The 15,000-nt window shown below is 45.8% G+C and overlaps 1 protein-coding gene across 1 annotated transcript in view; it reads right to left on the bottom strand.

Annotated features, from left to right (window-relative positions):
- Window positions 1–15,000, bottom strand: part of LOC113816181 (calcium/calmodulin-dependent protein kinase kinase 1-like) — a 262,710-nt gene that overhangs the window by 49,172 nt on the left and 198,538 nt on the right. The gene's annotated exons all lie outside the window — the stretch shown is intronic.

The raw sequence follows: 15,000 nt of genomic DNA, 5'->3' as shown, positions 1-15,000 counted from the left end.
AACAGACGCAAAGGAAACAACTTTTGAAACTCACTAAGCTTTTCTATTATTTTCTTAATGTCATTAACGTTTCAACGAAACATATACGTTTCGGGATAAATAATATTTGTTTAACGAAATAAACTTTATTCTCATAATTATATCCCCCTTCTCTCTTTCCTCCACCTGTCTATCCATCTATCCGCCTCTCCCACCCTCCCTCCCCCTCCGTCCGTCTGTCTGTCTGTCTGTCTGTCTATCTGTGTGTCTATCTATCTGTGTGTCTATCTGTCTGTTTGTCTATCTGTCTGTCTGTCTCATCTGTTATCTACCTTTCTTACTTTCTATCGATACCTTCATGACAGAATATTATAAACAGAGAGTCATTTGCAATACATTCCTATACAAAACACTTGTAAAAAATGCAATACTCGAGCCCTCCTTCTTCTATTTCCAAAATTTAAAAACACCCACATAAAATATAACAAAAAAAGGAAAAATAAAGTAAAATAAATAAGAGAAGCGAGCAACAAATGAAAAAAAATCGACTGTAAACATAATTCGCCAAAGAAGCAACAACAGGAGGCGGCGGCGTCACGTGACCGATGCGTCAACGGATATCGGGTCACGTGACGCATGACGCCCTAACCCCCCATCCTCTCCCTCTACCCCACCCTCCCCTCTCTTCGCCTCTCTCCCTTGTTTACCCCTCTGCACTCTCCCCACTTCCCTCCCCCCCTTGTCCCTTGCCTCCTCCCTATCCTCTCCCCTCTCTTCCAATCTGTCCCCTCTCTCTCTCTTCCCTTGCCTTCCACCCTGCCCTCTCCCTTTACATCCTTTCCCCTCCCCCGCCTTCTCTACCTTCTCCACTACAGCTAGCGTTCTCCCTTCCCCTCTTTTATCTCGCCCCTTTCTTCTGTTCTTCTCCCTCTTCCTATCGCCACTTCCGTTTCATCCCCTTTCTCCTCACTCTTTACTCTATCTTCTCCCCTTTCCCCTCCTTCTCTTCTCCGACACCTCTTTCACTTCTCCTCCCTCTTTCCTTTATCCTCTCTCCTCTCTCCTCCTCCTCTTCTCTGCCCCCTCTCTCCCTTTCCTCTATCTTCTCCGCTCTTCCCTCCCTCTCTTCTCTGTCATCTCTTTCCTTTTCTCCTCCCTCTTTCCTCTATCCTCTCCCCTTTCCCCTCCTCCTCTTCTCTGCCCCCTCATCTCCTTTCCTCTATCTTCTCCCCTGTTCCCTCCCTCTCTTCTCTGTCATCTCTTTCCCCTATCCTCTCCCCTTTCCCCTCCTTCTCTTCTCTATCCCTTTCCTCTCCTCCTCTTCTTTATCCCTCTCTCCCTCTCCCTGCCAACCGCGTCACATGTTGCACACTAGAGTCGCACATGGTGAGACGGACGGGGGGAGGGGGGAAGGGGGGGGCGAGGAAGGACTTGTGGCAGGGTGTGACGGGAGGGGTGGGGGGTACGGGGTAGTGGTAGGGGGTAACTACGGACTGGAGTGTCAAACTTGTTGCTTATGAGTTTACGCGTTTGTGCTTGAGTTGGTTGGTTGGTTTGTATATGTTTGCGGGACGTGCGTGTGCGTGTGTGTGTGTGTGTGTCTGTGTGTGCGTGTGTGTGTGTGTGTGTGTGTGTGCGTGTGTCTGTGTGTGTGTGTGCTTGTGTGTGTGTGTGTGTGTGTGTGTGTGCGCATGTGTGTATGCGTGTGCGTGTGTATGCGTGTGCGTGTGTGTATGCGTGTGCGTGTGTATGCATGTGCGTGTGTATGCATGTGCGTGTGTATGCGTGTGCGTGTGTATGCGTGTGCGTGTGTATGCGTATGCGTGTGCGTGCGTGTGCGAGTGCGTGTGTGTATGCGTGTGCGTGTGTGTATGCGTGTGCGTGTGTATGTATGTGTAAAGGAGGAAAAACTAGTGCCATGATCATGTAAATGCTACCAACACCGGCACGTGTGACTGCGCGCCGCCCTTTGTTTTCAAGCGCGGCAACAAAAGCGTAAATGCGTGACGTCAGAATCCATTGTTCCGCCGCTGCGTAACCAATAACAACGGGGCGAAGATGATGCTGTAATCGGCAAATCAAGGCACACACGGACATGCATGCATGCACGCACGCACGCATACACGGACATGCACGCACGCAAAGCATACACGGACATGCACGCACGCACGCATACACGGACATAAACGCACGCATACACGGACATGCACGCACGCAAAGAATACACGGACATACACGCACGCATACACGGACACGCACGCACGCATACACGGACATGCACGCACGCACGCATACACGGACATGCACGCACGCACGCATACACGGACATGCACGCACGCACGCATACACGGACATGCACGCACGCATACACGGACACACACGCACACGCACACACAATAAAAAGATAAAATCCCTCATTTGAAGGACTGAAAATGTTCCTTTTCGCCCCCCTCAGCTGGCCCCGCGGGTAGGAAGCCCAAGGCGTCCCTAAAGGAGATAAAACCTCGGACAAGAAAAAACAACAACGCTGCATGCAAAGGCTGGGCGACCTGGGAGGAAGTCGAAAACAAAAATTTTGAAAATCCCGCGTTCCAATACCCATGAAAGTTGGAAGAGGAGGAGTGAGGAGGGAACAGGAGGGTGGGAGAGAAGGAAGGAGGAAGAGGGGGGAACAGGAGGGAACAGGAGGGTGGGAGAGAAGGAAGGAGGAAGAGGAGGAGGAGGGAGGAGGGAACAGGAGAGTGGGAGAGAAGGAAGGAGGAAGAGTAGGAGGATGGCGAGGTAGGACGTGGAGGAAGTCGAAAACAAAAATTTTGAAAATCCCGCGTTCCAATACCTATGAAAGTTGGAAAAGGATGAGGGAACAGGAGGGTGGGAGAGAAGGAAGGAGGAAGAGGAGGGAACAGGAGGGTGGGAGAAAAGGAAGGAGGAAGAGGAGGGAACGGAAGGGTGGGAGAGAAGGAAGGAGGAGGAGGAAGAGGAGGTAGGAGGGTGAAAGAAAAAGGAGGGAGGTGGTGGAGGAAAAAGGAGGAAAGAGGAATTAGGAGGAGGGGGGAGGTGGAGAGGTGGAGGGAGGAGGGAAGAAGAGCAGAATCAGAGTGCGAATGTAGAGAGAAAAAATAAAGCAGAAAAGAGCGAATAAAGATAAAGAAAGAACGAAATGAAAATAATAAAAAAAACATACCCAGACAACGAAAAAAAAGCAAAGCCAATACCAAGAAAATAACGAAGACGAGAAAAAAAAGTAAAAAAGACAGAAAACAATAATAGAGAGAAAAGAGGAAGAGAGGAAATACCAACAATAATCGCAAAAAGAGAAAGACTATCGACAACCCACAAGAGACGCAGCGCCGCAAATGATTAAAGCAACACGACCGTTGGGGAGGAAGCGAGGGACGGCGCGCGGTCAGCTGATGTCGCCATGCATGATGCCTCCCTCCCTCACCTGCGCTTTTCTCTCGTCTTTTGTATCTTTTAAAGGTTATTTCTCTAGTTTATTGTCGTTGATGATGGTGGTTGTGATTGGTGGTGGTGGTGATGGTGGTATCATTATTGTTATCTGTATTTTCATGATTATTATCATTATTTTCATTATTATTATTATTATTGTTAGTATCATCTCTCTCTCTCTCTCTCTCTATCCCTCGCTCCCATTCTCCCTCCCTCTCTCCCTCTCTCCCAATCCCTCCGATTCCCATTCCCACCTCTACGCCCACGCCCATCCCTACCCTCCCCCCCTACATCTGTATTATTCTTTTTTCTCTCTCTCCTTTTGTTTCATTTCGCAAGTTCCGAAGCTTTCATAACGTCCGCTTCCCCCCCGCTCCCCGCCCCCCACCAGCCCGGTTTTCCTTCTTGGGCAACACCGCTAGTCCTCGCTCTTGTGTTTACCCAGCCGAGGTCTTGTTCATTTTTACGTAAGGGTCTTTTTCCTCTTTCTTATTGTTTGGGGTTCTTTTTTTTTCTTCTTCTCTTTCTTGGTTCTCTCTCTCTCTCTCTGGGGTTCTTTTTTTTCCTCTCTCTCTCTGTGGTTCTTTCTTTCTCTCTCTCTCTCTCTGTGGTTCTCTCTCTCTCTCTTTCTCTCATCTCTCTCTATCTCTCTCTTTCTCTCATCTCTCTCTTTCTCTCCCCCTTCTCTCTCTCTTTCTCTTTTCTCTCTTTTAATCAACGTTGTGGTTCTTTTGTCTGCGGGTCCATATCACATTTGGCCCGCGAGGACAGCGAGCGCTTCTCGGAAAAATCTGGGAATTCGCCTCCATTTCGGCCGCACCAATTTGGGACAGGTTTTTATTGTTTATTTTTGTTTATTTTCTGGTTCATTCTGATTCCCGAGGGGGTCAGTGGACTGGTGTGTGTGTGTGTGTGTGTGTGTGTGTGTGTGTGTGTGTGTGTGTGTGTGTGTGTGTGTGTGTGTGTGTGTGTGTGTGTGTGTGTGTGTGTGTGTGTGTGTGTGTATTTGAGAGAGAGAGTGAGTGAGTTAGAGAGTCCTGTCAGTTATGTCATTCGTGCGAGTCGTGCCTGATGTGTCAGTAATACCAGTCGAGCTAGGTATGTCATTCGTGTCACTTATGCGAGTCGTACCAGGTAGGTCAGTCGTACCAGTGTAAGTCATGCCAGGTAATTCAGTCGTGCTAGGTATGTCAGTCGTGTCAGTATAAGTTGTGCCAGGTATGTCAGTCATATCATTGTAAGTCATGCCAGGTATGTCAATCATATCATTGTAAGTCATGCCAGGTATGTCAGGCATGCAAGTTGTGTCAGGGTAAGTCATGCCACGTAATTCAGTCATGTCAGTCGTGCGAGTCGTATCGCCTGGAGTTCTGCGTCTGGCTCAGGGAGGGTTTGCCGGAAAATCCGATAATACTGTCTCGCCGAAGTACAATGTGTCGTCGCGTCGTGGACAAAGCGTCAGAAAGTGCCACAGAACATGAGAGAGAGTGAAAGTGAGAGAGAGGGAGGGGGAAGGAGAAAAAGGACGGGGGAGTGTGGGGGAAAGAGAGGGGGAGGAGAAGAGAGGGGGAGAGAGGGAGGGGGAGAGAGAGGGGGAGAGGGAGAGGGGGAGAGGGGGAAGAGAGGGGAGAGAGGGAGAGAGAGAGAGAGAGGAGAGAGAGAGAGAGAGAGAGAGAGAGAGAGAGAGAGAGAGAGAGAGAGAGAGAGAGAGAGAGAGAGAGAGAGAGAGTGAGTGTGAGTGTGACATAGAGAGAATGTAAGAGTGTGAGAGAGAATGAGACACAGACAGACGGGGGAGGGAGTGGGAAGAAGGGTGTGTTAGTGCAGTTAGAGAGAGGACGGGTGAGTGTGTGGGGAAGAGAGAGAGAGAGAGAGAGAGAGAGAGAGAGAGAGAGAGAGAGAGAGAGAGAGAGAGAGAGAGAGAGAGAGAGAGAGAGAGAGAGAGAGTGAAAGTGAAAGTGAGTGTGAAAGAAAGTTGGTGAAGGAGTGAGAGTTAGTGAGAGAGAGAGTGAGAGTTAGTGAATAAGTGAGAGAGAAAATACGAACGAGCGAGATAGAAAAAAAAAACGATCTACAGATGACATTCCCCGCTGCGACCGAATCCTCACAAGAAAACTAAAAGACAATTGCCACGGATCCTGCACGGCAACGCAACCATCCAATCAGGCCCTTTTAATGACCGACAATCAAATCACGGACCGATAATCCAGGTCGTAATAAAGCAAAGCGCCTCAGAATACGGGCGGATACGGGCGGATATGTGAGATTGGATGGGCGGGTTGTTCCGTGTGGATGGATGTTACGAATGGGTTGTTTCGTGAGGATGAAGATTGTAAGAATTGGTTGTTTTACTGTTAACTATTGGTGAATATTACAAATTGTTTCGTTGTTTTGTAGAGACAACTATTATAAATTGGATGTTTCATAAAGATAAAATATTACAAATTAGTTGTTTCGTTGTTTTGTAGAGACAACTATTATAAATTGTTTGTTTCGTAAAGATAAATATTACAAATTGGTTGTTTCGCTGTTTTGTAGAGATATTATAAATTGTTGTTTTGTAAAGATGACTATTATAAATTGGTTGTTTCGCTGTTTTGTAAAGATAACTATTGTAAATTGGTTGGTTCGTTGTTTCGTACAGATTGATATTACAAATTGGTTGTTTCGTTGTATTATACAGTTAAATATTACAAGTTGTTGCTTCCCTGTTTTGTAAAGATAAATATTACGAATCTTGTAAGGACAAATTTCACATAATGCGTATGAATATCATAGAGTGGGATTTAGGAACAGATAAATGAAATTATGATTAGGTTGTTTCATTAAGATAAACATTGCATTATAATTACATTATTGCGTTATATATATACATATATGTGTGTGTGTGTGCGTGTGTGTGTGTGTGTGTGTGTGTGTGTGTGTGTGTGTGTGTGTGTGTGTGTGTGTGTGTGTGTGTGTGTGTGTGTGTGTGTGTGTGTGTATTATGAACTGGTTACTTTATACAGGTAAATTACAATACGAACTGACTGCTTCACTCACACAAAATATATTACGAGTCAGCTGTTTTGTCTCGATAAATAATATTATGAAATGTTACTTCATTTTGCTTTTCCTAATTTCCTTGTTTAAGTAATGAACTTCTTTGTTTTAATACCTTGTCATAAGAACAAACCTGTCATAACTTATCTTCATCATCATCCTGTCACTCAAAAAAGAGTAATTTCCGGTTTTACAATTACGTTATATGAAATACAAAGAGACTGGCAATATTACATAATGACGTGTCCTAATGAAGCGCTGGTTATGCCTCTTTCTTTAATTCCGTAACTATGACGTTTTTTTAATTACTCAATTTCCCCCTTTTCTTTGTGTTTGTTTTAATTTGCTTGCTTTTTTTGTTTGTTATGGTAAAAAGTTATGTCAATTAAATATCTAAATTATAATGGATGAATGGGGAAAGTTGTGCAAATATTTGAATCATTACCAATAATAATAATAATAATAATAATAATAATAATAATAATAATAATAATAATAATAATAATAATAATAATAACTATCATGTGCCAAGAGAAAAGCCACAAAATAATAACAATGATGACAGTAATATGAATATCAATAATGGCAAATAAGAAATTATGAATTATAATTACAAATATTGCTAAAAGTGTCAAAATAAAAATAATAATAGTAATAATAATAATAATAATAATAACAAGAACAATAATAATTACAGTAACAGCTACAATCTTGACGCTAATGCTGATATTAGTAGTAATAGTAGTAATAACAATAATAATGATAATAATAATAGTAATAATGATCATAATAATAATACTAATAATGATAATAATAATAATTATAACAATGACAATGATAATAATAATGGTAACTACAATAATAATAATAATAATAATAATAATGATAATAATAATAATCGTAACTATAATAATAAGCACCACAACAACAATAACAAGAATAATCACCAGCATTAAGCCAATCAGCAAGACATTTTCTGCGAATCTCTCGGAAATTATGACGTCAAAAGACCTCGCAAATTACCTCGCCAACCCGAGAACGACGACATCCCAACTTGCATTATTCAACGCATTCAAAACTGACCTAAGTTTATGCCGCTCTGTTTGGGGGCGGAGGTTTTTAAAACACTTTCGGGAGGGAGGGAGGGAGGGAGGAAGGGGGGGAGAGGGAGAGAGAGAGAGAATGGGAGAGAAGGGGAGAGAAGGGGGAGGGAGAGAGGGAGGGAAGGAGGGAGGGAGGGAGGGAGGGAGGGAGGGAGGGAGGGAGGGAGAGAGGGAGAGAGGGAGGGAGGAGAGGAGAGGGAGAGGGAGAGAGAGAGAGAGAGAGAGAGAGAGAGAGAGAGAGAGAGAGAGAGAGAGAGAAATTGAGTGAGAAATAGAAATAAAGAGAGATAGACAGACAGACAGAAATCAGAAATAAAGAAACGAGAGATGAAACAACTCAACAAAAAACAAAGACAAACAAACAAACACAAAAGAAAGCAGAGAGACAAAACAAAGAAAGAAAACATAAAAGGCAATGCGAACGGCCGAATTAACCTGCACGGAACGCAGAAAGGGAGACAGTTAAATAAGAAAAATTCGGGAGATTTGCGAGAGGATGGAGAAACTGATGAGAGAGATTAGGCAAATAGAGCGGGATTGCGAGATGGATTTAATAAATACACACGGAGGGAATTGCGTGCTCTCTCCTCTCTTTTTTTCTGTTCTTCCCCTTTCGCTTTATCGTTCCCTTTCTCTCTCTCTCCCATTTGCTTCTTCTATCTTTTGTCTCTTTTCTTCTTCTTCCCCTTTCGAGTTCATTTCCATGCTTTCTTTGGATTTCTCTTCTCTTCTCTCTCTTTCTGTTTTTTGTTCACTCACATTTACTTTCTCTCACTCCTTCCTTTTTGCTTTCCCTTCTCATCTCTCTTTCTCTTACTTTCTCTTTGTCTTTATTTCGCTTTCTTCTTTCTTCTTTATCTTTCCTTCCTCTCCTTCTTTCAATTTTTTTCTCCTCCCCTTTTGCTTTTCTCTTCTTCCCTTTCCGCTTTCTTTTTCCTTCTATTCTTTTTGTTTTCTTTCCCTCTCTAAACCAGTTCACCAATTTTCGTTTCTTTGTCTGTCTATTCCTCATACTCTTTCTGCTTCAGTCCCTCTCTCTTCTTCCTTTCTTGTCCTCTCTTACCACCTCCCTCTCTCTCTCTCTCTCTCTCTCTCTCTCTCTCTCTCTCTCTCTCTCTCTCTCTCTCTTTCTCCACTTCCCATCTTCCCTCCTTTCCTCTCCCTTCCCTCCCTCCCTCTCTCCTTCCCCATTCATCCATCCCTCTCCCCCCCCCCTTCCCTCCCCCCCTCTCCCCATCCCCCCCTCCTTCCCCATTCATCCATCCTTCTCCCTCCCTCTCCCTTTCCCTCCCTCTCTCTCCCCCCTCCCTTCCCTCCCTCTCTCTCCCCCTTCCTTCCCCCCTCTCTCTCCCTCCTTCCTTCCCTCCCTCCCTCCCTTCCCTTCCCCCTTCCTTTTCTCCTCCCCCCTTCCCCCCTTCCCTCCCTCCTTCCCCATTCAACCCCCACCCTCCCTCCTTCCCTTCCCTCCTCCCCTCCCTCCCTCCATCCCTTCCCTCCTTCCCTCCTAAATATGACAAAGCAACGAAATGGAACCGACCCACGCTTGAAGAGATCGAGGTTAACGCCGACGAGGAACCTGTATTCCCCGTAAATGTCAAGAGGTCCACTCGCCAACGTTGGAGAGGGGAGAGGGGGGTGAGGGAGGGAGGGAGAGGGGAAGAAGGGAGGGAGTGAGGGAGTGAGGGGACAGGGAGAGGGGAGGGATGGAGGGGAGAGGGGAGAGGGGTGGAGGGGGGAGAGGAGGGCGTGAGGAAACAGGGGGAGAGGGGAAGGAGGGAGAGGGGAAGAGGGGAGGGATGGAGGGAGCGAGGGGACAGGGGGAAAGGGGAGGAAGAAGGAAGAGGGGGAAAGGGAAGGAGGAGGAGAGAGGGGTGGAGAAGGGGAAGGGAGGTAGGGAGAAGGGCCAGAGCGAGGGGTAAAGGGTGGAGGGAAGAAAGGGGTGGAGAGAGGGCGAAGGAAGGGCGACAAGGAGGTGATGAGAGAGGGAGGGAGAGGCTGAGGGTGTGGGAGGCAGGAGAGGTGTGAGGAGAAGGAGAAGAGAAAGGAAACGGAGAGCAAGGGGGGTAATGAAGGAAGAGGGAGAGAAAAAGAGAGAAATGGAGCGACTGCGAGAGGAAATGAGGGAGGTAGGGGAAAGAAGAAGGAAGGGTGAGGAGGGCGGGTAAGAGGGGGAGAGAGGGTGATCGAGAGGGAGAGGGAGAGGGAGAGGGAGAGGGAGAGGGGAGCGGACGAGAGGAGGAAGGAAGGTAAGTGTTGGGGGGGGAGGGGGAGAGAAGGGGGTCTGAGGCCCCTCCGAGGACTGGACGCCCACACGCTGTATGCCCGATTCGGGGAGGGGGAGGGTGGGTGGGGGGAGGGTGGGCGTATTAAAGGTGGCCGAGTACACCGCCTGGCGTTGGCCTGTGAGGGGGGTAGGGAGAGCAGCAAGGGGAGGGGGGAGGGGAGGGTTTGTTTTATGGGAACTTGACGCTTTTCTGCGAGTGTTGGGTTTGTCTGTGGGCGTGTGCTTGCGTGTGGGTGTGTATGTGCCTGTGTGTGGGTGTGTAGGTGCTTGCGTGTGGGTGTGTATGTGCCTGTGTGTGGGTGTGTAGGTGTCTGTGTGTGGGTGTGTAGGTGCTTGCGTGTGGGTGTGTAGGTGCTTGTGTGTGGGTGTGTAACTGTGCTTGTATGTGTGTATGTCATTGTTGTGTCTGTGTGCTTGTGTGTGGGTGTGTCTATGTGCCTGTATGTGGATGTGTCTATGAGCTTGTGTGTGGGTGTCTTTATGAGCTTGTGTGTGCGTGTGTGTACGTGGATCTTGGCGCGTGTGTGGGAGTTTGTCCATGCATATATACGTTCGTGCATATGTGATTGCAAGCGCTTCTGGAATACTGATCTTTTCATTTGCTTTTTTTCTCTTCTCTGCTCGCTCTCTCTCTCTCTCTTTCTTTTTCTTTTCTTTCTCTCTCTCTTGCTTATGCATTATCACACTCACCCTTCCTCCCACCCCCTCCCGTCTCTGTCTACCTGTCTGTCTGTCTGTCTGTCTCACTCTCTCACTCATTCACTAACTCACTCACACTCACTCTCTCTCTCTCTCTCTCTCTCTCTCTCTCTCTCTCTCTCTCTCTCTCTCTCTCTCTCTCTCTCTCTCTCTCTCTCACATTCTGCCTCTCTCCCTCTCCCTCTCCCTCTCCCTCTTGATTACGCACTCTCACTCACTCATACACTCAACTTTCCTCCCTCTCCCTCTCCTCCCCCCTCTCTCTCACACTCACACTCACACTCACTCTCTCTCTCTCTCTCTCTCTCTCTCACCCTCTCCTCCCTAGACACTCACCCGTCCTCTCTCTCCTCCTCCCCCCCCCTCTCTCTCTCTCTCTCTCTCTCTCTCTCTCTCTCTCTCTCTCTCTCTCTCTCTCTCTCTCTCTCTCTCTCTCTCTCTCTCTCTCTCTCTCTCTCTCTCTCTCTCACCCTCTCCTCCCTAGACACTCACCCGTTCTCTCTCTCCTTCTCCCCTCCCTCTCCCTCTCTCTCTCACTCTCTCTCATGTTCTGTGGCACTTTCTGACGCTTTGTCCACGACGCGACGACACATTGTACTTCGGCGAGACAGTATTATCGGATTTTCCGGCAAACCCTCCCTGAGCCAGACGCAGAACTCCAGGCGATAATACGACTCGCACGACTGACATGACTGAATTACCTGGCATGACTTACCCTGGCACAACTTGTATGACTGACATACCTGGCATGACTTACAATGACAAGTCATACCTGGCGCAATTTACACTGACACGACTGAATTACCTGGCATGTATTACACTGACACGACTGACATACCTGGCACGACTTACACTGACACTAATTACCTGGCACGACTTACACTGGCACAAATTACCTGGCACAACTTACATTGACACTAATTACCTGGCACGATTTATACTGACATGATGACATATCTGGCACGATTCGCATGACTGATACAACTGACATCCCTAGCACAACTCACATGACTCGCATGACTGACATACCTGGTACGAATCGCATAAGTCACACGGCTGACATACCTAGTATGACGCGCGACTGACACACCAGGCATCACTCACACGAATGACATACCTGACATGACAGACATAACTATTAGACATAACTGGCACGGCTGACAAGGATGGCATAACTAACATGACTCATACGATTGACACAACAACTCTAACATGACTAGACACGCCCAACTGACATGACACACAAACGACTGGCAAGACTCGACAACTTGGCAACTTTAGTTTGACACTTCAACAGAGACCTGGCATTGGGATGGCACTCCAGCATGACCCTCAGTGCCAGCGAGAGAGGGAAACTAAACCTTAAAAAGATTCCCTCACAACGGACATCTGGCACTGGCACCCTAAACTGACCTCAGAACCTTTTTAGAAAGAAGAGGAAGAAACGGCACTTAAAGGATTCCTTGGCTTGACAGGACAGGAATCCTCGGCTTGACCTTGGCATAGATATGGCAGCCCTTCCGGTCTCCTTGGCACCGTGGCACGCTTTCCTCGGTCTCACAAGATATGGCTTCTAGTAAGGGAGAATGGAATCCTTATTTCTTTTTCTCTTCTCTATTCCCCTTTCCTATGCTCTCTATTGTAATTTATTTTGAGACTTCTGTCTCTCCTCTTCTCTTCTCACTTTCATTGATTCTTTCTCCCTTTCTTCCTCTCTTTCCTCATTATTAAGCTTTTCCTTTTCTCTCACTTTCACAGCATCTTTCTCCCTTTCTTCCTTTCTTTTCCGTTCTCTTTCCTCATTATCAAACTTTTCTCGATATCATTCCCCACTCTCCCTTTCCTTTTCTCCCTCCCATTCCTTATTCTCATTTATTCCCACTTCTTTCTCCCTCCCATTCCCCATTCTCATTCTTTCCCCCTCTCTTTCTTCCCTATTCTATCCTACTCTCATTCTCCCCCTTTTCTCTTCTCTCCATATTATATCATTTCTTATCATTTCTATATCATTATTATTTCATTTTCTACCATTTCTAATAATTTGATATCATTACTATTTCATATTATTTCATTTTCTACCATTTCTAATAATTCTATATCATTATTATTTCATATTATTTCATTTTCTACCATTTCTTATCAATTTTATATCATGATCATTTCACATTCTAAAATTTCTTATCAATATTCATGACCTTATTATCTTTATCATTGACGCTTCTGTTTCCTGACACAATGACACACGAGCGATGTTGACAAGACAAATGACATCGTTTCCGCTTAATCATCATTGCAATTATGACATCTGATTATTCAATTACCACTGCAAATCATCCAATTTCTTGCAATTATTATAATCTCTGTCATGTCATCACATCTATATTGCTCTCAACAGTAATCACTACAGAATTACTTTAATGACAACTCGACAAAAATTATACTAATTATTGTTACGAGATTCATGCAAGAAAATGATATGGTGTGTCACGATATATTTATTAGAGGGACTAAAAAATGTACAAAAACGGGAAAAAAGGAAAGAAAAACGACAAAGAAAAATAACCAAAAAGAAAAGGAAAACGACAAATAAAAATAACCAAAGAGAAAAGGAAAACGACAAAGAAAAATAACCAAGAAAACGTTGGAAGAAAATCGGGGGAAAAAAAGGTCAAGAAAACAACAATCACATCCCCCCTACCCCCCTCCACTCCACCCCTCCCCTCCTCCGACCACGTCACAGTCTCACTGCATTATTAAGAACGACCTTTGCCGCGCCTCTCTCACTCTCTTCCTCTCTCTCTTTCTCTTTTTCTTCGCATCTCTCATTCTCTCCTCTCTTTCCCTTCCTCTCTCTCTCTCTCTCTCTCTCTCTCTCTCTCTCTCTCTCTCTCTCTCTCTCTCTCTCTCTCTCTCTCTCTCTCTCTCTCTCTCTCTCTCATGGGATCCGCTCGCCGACTCCGCCCACCTCCGCCCACTGGTTGACCAGCTGGGGTTAACGACCGAATGATAATGATACATGATACAGTAATGGTGAGAGGCAGTTGATGGTGAGGATGATGAGGTGGTAAATGATGGTGATAGCGAGGTAAAAAGTAGTGATGGTGAAGGTAGTGAGGCAGATATTAGTGATGGTGACGAAGTAAAAATTAATGATGGTGATAGTGAAGTAGAAAATGATGATGATAGTGAGGTAGAAAATGATGGTGATGATAGTGAGGTAGAAAATGGTGGTGAAAGTAAAATAGTAATTGATGGTGAAAACTGTGACGTAGCAAATATGGTAAGGATAGTAAGGTAGAAACTGGCGGAGTGAGGTAGAAAATCGTGATGGTGAGGATAGTGAGGTACAAATGATGGTGAGGATGCTGAGGTAGAAATTAGTGGTGAAAGTGAAATACTAAGTGATGATGAAGACAGTTAGGTAGAAAATATGGTAAGGATAATAAGGTACAAACTGGCGGTGAGTGAGGTAAAAAAATGGCGATGGTGATAGTGAGGTAGAAAATGAAGATAGTGAAGTAGAAATTGATGGTGAAAGTGTGATAGCAAGTGGTGATAGTGAGGTGATAACGGCCCATTCAGACGAAGCGTTTGGCTGTTGGCGTGATAGTGCATGTTCAAGCTACGTTTGATTGCGTGAAGAGACAGATTTCGATGGTGATTATGATATAATGATGATACTGATAATAACAACAATAATATGATCAATAATAATAACAATGGTAATGATGATGAGGTTGATGATGATGATGATGACAATGATGATAACAATGTTTATGATGACAATGATAATGATAACAATAATAATGACAACAATAACAACAACAACAACAGCAACAACAACAATAATAATAACACAACAAAAATAAAGAAAAACAAAAATACCTCATTAAAGCAACACGGTGACAAGAAGAACAACTGACAAACACAAAGACAAAACACATCACCCAACACTACACTACCCCCCCCTCCCCAACATTCCACCCCATCCTGACAACACCCAAGCAAACACGCCCCCACGCCCTCACGCCCACGACCCCCCCTCCTCCCCCCCGACCCACCCACCTCCCCGCCCCAAATCCCCCCACACACAGCGCCTCCCCCTCCCCCTCCCCCCGGCCCCCGCCCCAAATCCCCACACACACAGCGCCTCCCTCTTACGTAGGATCTGATCTCTGACGCTACACTATCCCCAGGACATCCTCCGGGGCTCCTGTCGCCGGGATTGATGGATTACGAGGATATCGCGGGGGACATCCGGCCGCCCTCGCCGCGCTGGGAAGTTTGTGCTTCCTCCTCTCCTTCCTCCTTCTTCCTTCTTCTTCCTTCTCTCTTCTTCTTCCTTCTCTCTTTTTCCTCCTTCTCCTTCCCTCTCTCTTCTTTTTCCTCCTTCCTTCTCTCTTTTTCCTCCTTCTCCTTCCCTCTCTCTTCTTTTTCCTCCCT

This window comes from Penaeus vannamei, chromosome 35 (assembly GCF_042767895.1).
Source record: "Penaeus vannamei isolate JL-2024 chromosome 35, ASM4276789v1, whole genome shotgun sequence".
Lineage (NCBI taxonomy): Eukaryota > Metazoa > Arthropoda > Malacostraca > Decapoda > Penaeidae > Penaeus > Penaeus vannamei.
This window is presented reverse-complemented; position numbering and strand designations above follow the sequence as displayed.